Source organism: Euprymna scolopes, chromosome 15 (assembly GCF_053919585.1).
Source record: "Euprymna scolopes isolate OS-2025 chromosome 15, ASM5391958v1, whole genome shotgun sequence".
In the NCBI taxonomy this organism is placed as follows: domain Eukaryota; kingdom Metazoa; phylum Mollusca; class Cephalopoda; order Sepiida; family Sepiolidae; genus Euprymna; species Euprymna scolopes.
In genome coordinates this window covers 35424936-35432435 of record NC_136496.1, presented here as the reverse complement: position 1 = coordinate 35432435, position 7500 = coordinate 35424936, and the positions used below count along the sequence as shown (strand labels likewise).

Sequence of the window (7500 nt, the reverse complement as noted above, 5' to 3'; positions counted from 1 at the left end):
GTACTTCGTTTTCGGCCAGAAATTTGGCTGTTAAGGGGTTAAAGTTCAACGATTTGACCTTTGAGAACTCTACCAAACTCCTCCGCCAAGTTTGGGTATAAACAATTGAAATTTTAAATATAGGTTCCTTAGACATGGATCTAACTTAATAACTTGATTTGAGCCTAAAACCATAAATATTAAGGGGTCATAATAGGGGACAAAATTAAAAATAATTTGACCTCACAAGAAGATCAAACGTATCTCCCAAACTTTGGTAAGTAATTAAAAGAAACTAGTAGATGTGATTACTGACATTTGAGCGTATCGCTATGGGAGTGATGCATTTATCTTTTTAGGACGGAGAGCGAGTTTCAAATTTCCGACGCCGGCTCAACGTGCGACATTTCGTTTAACATCTCTATGCAAGTCGTGAAATTAGATACACATCAAAACGAAAAAGGTAAAAAAGACGGGGGCGGGGCGGGATAGCTGACCCATAGATGAGCAAAATTCGCACTCTCAACTGCCGAGACAAGACCACCCGTGGTTGACTCAATTCTGGTGAGACTGACTTTTTCTGGCGGGGAGAGGGGGAGGGGCAAGGCTACTCTAGCCCGACTTAATTATAGACTAAAAAGAGCCAATAAAAAATGGCTACAATCTTCTGATACGGTTTAACAAGGTATTGGTCTTTTCTTTTGCTCGCTAATAATGATTTTATTTAAGTATGTATACAACGTTTCCATTCATTGTTTGTTTGTTTATTGCCTCGCCTTCTTTTCTCCCCCCTCTCTCTTTATATTTACCCCTCTCTTTCCTTGCCTTCTTTCCATCCTTCTTTCCTTCATTTCTTTCTTTAACGCCCTATTTCGTTTTCTTCTCTATGTCCCAATTAGTATGCCTTTAAATCTGTCTGTGCTTTTAAATTTCTACGACTGTATTACTTTTTGCCTCCCCCTCTCTCTGTTTCTCTCTCTCCGTCTCTCTCTCTCTCTCACACACACACACACACACACACACACACACACACACACACACACACACACACACACACACACACACACATATATATATTTGTGTTTGGACGATTAATGGGAATCGGAACTTTTGGGGTTATCGGAATCCAAAAAAATTATGGGTAAATTTTCAGATTAGGTTCACCTCGACAATTTTCTTTAAAATAACGATTTCATAAGTTTTCGACTATGCTGAATACGAAAATCGCCTTGAAATTTTGCAGAAATAATTAGTTATCGAGATATAAAAAGTTGTATTATGCATTATATTCTTTGGCAGCCATCTTTGTTACGCGCGTAGATTTGTTTATGGAGCGCGCGCATGCGCGTAAAAACTATGGCCGTCAAAGAATACAATGCATAATACAACTTTTTATATCTCGATAACTACTTATTTCTGCAAAATTCCAATGCGATTTCCGTATTCAGCATAGTAGAAAACTTTTAAAAGTCGTCATTTAAAAGAAAATTGCGGAGGTGGACCTAATCTAAAAAATTTTGTTTGATTTTGTTTAAAACACAAATCTTCCAATGCTGTTAGTAATAATCAAATAATAAATATTTATTTATTTCAAACTACCAGTAAAGCTAAAAAACTATAGATCTATATCACAAGTGTGTTGCTACGTTCGAAAAAATATCTGCACATTTAGCATGCGTTTTTTGGGTAATCGGGGAAAAGAAACAATTTTATAGCTAAATATTTAGGCATCAATAAAAATCAGAGTCGGTAAATGTATCGGAATCGGGAAAATTATTGGAATCGTCCCATTATATCTATAATATAAAGCTGAACGTCTGTGTGTGTGTCTGGTCACGAATAGGCTCCTATATGATTGACTATTATAGAAAACTGATTACATATAATGATAGAAGATGTATTGAGACACAGGAATGGGTATGTTTGATCTGGCATAATGACGATTCATTAAAATTGTGGGGTCTGCGTACGCGCCTGGTCCACAAAGTATGGAAATAAAAAATTAAAAAATTAAAACAAAAAAAAACGTTTACAAGTGTTTTTGATATAGATGTACATAATAATACTTTGATAAGTATGTTTTAACTTAAATAAGAATGGTATAATAAAATTGTGGGGTCTGCGTTCGCGCTTGGCCTCCATAGAATGAAAATAGATGCACAAACATTAATAAAGACTTTTCATATCTATCTGCGTAAGTATACTTTGATAATTATGTTTCAGTTTGAAAAAAATGTGGTATAATAAAATTATGGGGTGTTCGTTCGCGCCTGACCTCCATAGAATGGAAATATGTCACAAAGTTTAACAAGGTTTTTTTTTTAATATAGACCCACAGAATATTGTGATAAGTGTTTCAGTGTGAACAGGCATCGTATAATACATTATGGGGTTTATCTATTTTATTTTTACTTTCATCATATTTTGCTTTGGTTTTGATACCCGCAAATTCTAATCTATCTCCTTACAATCCTTCCTTTTCACAACCTATCATACTTTCATAAATGAGAGTCCATTTTCTGTAGGCTGTTTTTAAACCCAGTCAACGACGGGTACTTTTACTAGTATATATATATATATATATATATATATATATATATATATATATATATATATATATATATATATATATGTGTGTGTGTGTGTGTGTATATATACATCTATATATATATATATATATATATATATATATATATATATATAGATGCATATGTATATATATATAATGAGTGGGGTCACCAATAGTTGTTATGTTTTTTATACTTGTTTTATTATATGGTATTTTCATTTTTCAAATTCAGAAAGTTATTTCAGTAATCTAAAAAATGAAAATATCAAATAATAAAAACAAGTATAAAAACATAACAATTGATGGCGACCCGACTCATTTTAATTTTTAATAAACATTTTGTTCTCTTGTTGGAATCGCTTAACCCATTTTACACACACACACACACACACACACACACACACACACACACACACACACACACACACACACACACACACACACACACACATGCCCGCGCGCAATGTCCGAATCAAATATTTATAAGTCAGATAGGTTGCTATTTAGATCTGACTTTGAAAATCCAACAAGCAATCTTTATATGTTCGATTTATGTAAAGTAGTGTTAGTAAAACAGTAAAACACATAGTTTAATTAAAAGTTTTACATGCTTTGTAAGTAAGTAAATGGGTCAGAATTGCCCTGAAATCAGCAGCAACCACGACTGACTGTCGTCGTTCATAAACATAAAAAAAGAACAAAACGTTTTTTTTCTTTTAATAAACTTTTTTTCTCTCTTAATAAACTTCTGTTGCGCTGCTGCTGTTTGGAAATAAATATACACACATATATATATATAAATAGGAATTGAGATATAAAGGGATGGGCGACAGCAATAAATAGATAAATCTAGAGATCGAGAGAGAGAGAGAGAGAGAGAGAGAGAGAGACAGACAGACAGACAGACAGACAGACATGCAGAGAGTTTGGCTTAAACACTAAATTAGAAGTTGCTGTTTTCTATTGTTCCAAGCGTGATAAGTAAACACCTTGCAGATCCGTCGGAAATTGTCTACTTACCCTTAGGTCAAGCCAAACAGACGGGAAAAGATTCGCACGCACATGCAAAGGCATAATATATATATATATATATATATATATATATATATATATATATATATATATATATATATATATATATGGAGAGAGACAAGCAGAGAGAGAGAGAGAGAGAGAGAGAGAGAGAGGAGAGAGAAAGAGAATTTTATATATTGTTACGGTTAAAGCCTTTATTTAACAGACTCTTAGATAACGTTGGGAAGAGCAAAAGAGGGACACACACACACACACACACACACACACACACACACATATATATATATATATATATATATATATATATATATATATAGAGAGAGAGAGAGAGAGAGAGAGAGAAAGAGAGAGAGACAGACAGACAGATAAGTTTATATATTGTTACTGTTAAAACCTTTATTTAACAGACCCTTAGATAACGTTGATATATATATATATATATATATATATATATATATATATATATATATATATATATATATAGAGAGAGAGAGAGAGAGAGAGAGAGAGGGGGGCAAGTGAGCAATAGAAACTATATCAAATAAGAGCTGAAAGTCAAAAGTGGGTGAGATTAAGAGACAGAATACTTAGTAAGAGATTAATTAGCGGGTGAGTAAATTGTAAATTACAGCTAATTAGAACAATTAAAATAGTTGTTTTTCAAACATAACTCAATCTCTAAACCAATGAATATTTTAACTGGTATTTTGTTGATTTAAATACGTAGAAACGGAAACCTTAGAGAAACAAACGATGATTAACCGAGCTTTAGTATAATAATAGATTTGATTCGTTTTCGTACATGAGCCATTAAAATAAATAATACTTAATTTAAAATACATTAGATTTCTGGTCACCTAACCCGACAGCTGCTTTACGCTATACGATTCATTAAGTTCGTCACAATAACGTCTTTGTTGCTGCTCGCTTCCCAAAACGATGTCAATAGAACACTATCCGCTTAAATCCTGACGCCGAATTCAGTCTCGCCGACGTAGTATCCGTCATACTTAACATTGTTTCAACGTTACGGCAACTTACGGCTTTACAAATCCCATCGGTTTCGATGCTTGTGTAAATGTACTAGCAGGCACCCCAGTGTTGCCCGGCGTTGCCCGGTCGTAAGATACGCTTAAACATGATATTTTAATTCATACAGATTACCTATTTATTGTTATAGAGACAATTTTCTATCCATTATTCTTTTGACCTTTATATATATTAATTAGATCAAAAACTAATAATATATATGATTGGGAGCCATCAGCTAGAATCGAAACCAAGACAACATAGAACTCTTCACTCTCATCGATTAGCATGTGAACAACACCCGCGTATATATATATATATATATATATATATATATATATATATATATATATATATATATATATATATATATATATATATTAACTATTTAAATATTTTTTATTTGAATATTTATGAAATATTTTTACGTGCACAAAAGGTATCCATGAACACGTATTACTGGGTATCAAAATTTGACGGGGTATCGTCAGGCTGCCGATTTGGCAGTTACCAGTTCGATCCTTGTTAAAAATTTAGCCATGCTGACCACGGGTGATATCTATAAAGACGTGTTCATGAATAACTTTTGTGCACGTAAAAATATTTAAGAAATATTTCAATTAAATAATATTTAAATAATCAATAAATATAATTAACAATAATAATAAGAAAAAATAAGCCTCCACAAAAAAAAAACAACAAAAAAAAAAAAACGTGGCGACGCAAATAAACAAAGGGCAGGTAACTCCATCAACGCTTAGGTAAGTAAAACAATTAAATTGAATACAACAGAATCGCTAATAAAATAAATAGATCTTATATATATATATATATATATATATATATATATATATATATATATATATATATATATATATATATATATATAGTTCTTATATATATGTATGTGTGTATACATATATATACGTATATATATATATATATATGCATATATATATATTTATGTATAGCTATTTTTCGAATTTATTTAAATGATATAATGTTTAAACTTGTCAAAATGGTTATGAAACAATTGTAACACATAAAGAAATACACCGTATGATGTTCTTAGTTTATATTTTGTTGTCTATATTTTTGCAAAAATATTATATATATATATATATATATATATATATATATATATATATATATATATATATATATATATTTACCTGTCCTCCTTTTTTTAAAAGATGGATTCGCAGATCGTCGAAGACAAGATTCAAGCAAGCAAGCAAGCGAAGACAGTCGGACGGTCCAAAGTTTTTTTTTTTTATAAATATATAGATTATTTATTAGTATCAATACCTAAGAAACTCCTCCTCCCAGACAACGCTGGGTTCACAATTAAGCAAGATATTCACATGCTAAGATCATCAGAAAAGACCAGAGCGGCATTTGAACGAGAAGGGAATTTGGTGCATTATCTAGCTGTCTCTACACTTTACATTTGGTGTCTCTTACGAATGGTTCGGCACTTGGGAAGGGTCAAAAGACCACTCGACAGTGACGGTCAAATGTGTGTCGGGTTGACGGTTAGAAAACGCTGTAATGATTGGCAATGGTGGTGCTGAATTTGATTATATACGAAAGCGACTCAACGAGAATTTATTTACATTGAAAAAGATCATCTTGTAGTCAGCTGGGAAGCAGCCACACGATATTGTGTTCCATAAACTGAGAGTTTGAGAAAAGAAACTTTGCTCATGGAATTTTCCTTTGGTTTCAAATACGTAGGTAGGTAACTAGGTAGGTAGGTAGGTAGATAGAAAAAGAGATAGAGAGAGAATAAAAGAGAGAGAGAGAGAGGGGAAGGAAAACTATTGATAGTAGTTGTAGTTAAACGAGTTTTTGTTGTGAATGTTTTATAGGTGGGGGATATGCTTCAGTTAGCTATCATCGATCTATAGGAATGGGATGATTCCGACACTTTCCCGATTCCGATACAATTACCGATTCCGATTCTCTATAAATCTCTAAATATTTAACTATGAAGTTGTTTATTTTTTCCCCGATTACCGTTAAAATACATGTTAAATATGCAGATATTTTCTAAAACGTAAAAATACATTCGTGGGGGGGGGTTCATTTGTAGATTTTAGTTTAACTGACAGTTTCAAATCAATAAATACTTATTATTTTATCATTACTGCCAGCAGTGAAATATTTTGTTAAAAAAAAAAAAAAAGAAAGATAATCAGAAGGAATCGGTTTTGGCATCGGAAAAGTTCGACTTTTATAATTCCCGATTCCAAATAATCGTCCCAATACTATCCCCCATTTCTTGGTTAACAGTTCTTTGTTTAATGAAATACATAGATATTCAAGTGTTCATTCAAGGTTCTTCCGCTCTTCTTACACAATGATTGAGAAAAAGTGTGAAGTCAAATAGATTCTTTATTTTTGATGATATCTTTCTGTAATTAAAACACTATTTAGCTAATGCATTGAAAAATTATTAAAAAAATATGCAAAATTCTATCAATCTTTATTTATGAAAAATAATGTCTTTTAAATGTTGCCTATTTCCAGCTTGGTATATTTGTGCTTTTTACAAAATATTATTCATGACAGATTGCAGAATCTCTGGACTGCGATCTAACTCCCTTATTTTGTTCCTGAAATATTCCTTCAATTCTTGCAGGGTTATGGGTTTGACATTTCGAGGTCTGCTAGCTCGCGGAACGAAATAAGGGAGTTAAATCGCAGTCCAGAGATTCTGTAATACGCCATTAATAATGGTTTGGAAAGAGCACAAATATGCCAAACCGAAAATGGGCAATATTTAAAAAATATTATTTTTCATAAATAAAATGTGTTTGAATTTTGAATTTTACATTTTTTTCTTAAAAAAATTGTCTTAGTCAGATTGTGTTAAAATTACAAAA

At 31.9% G+C, this 7500-nt stretch overlaps 1 protein-coding gene across 3 annotated transcripts in view; it reads right to left on the bottom strand.

The window, feature by feature from the left end:
* LOC145293774 (uncharacterized) overlaps window positions 1–7500 on the bottom strand; it is a 132393-nt gene that overhangs the window by 62883 nt on the left and 62010 nt on the right. The gene's annotated exons all lie outside the window — the stretch shown is intronic.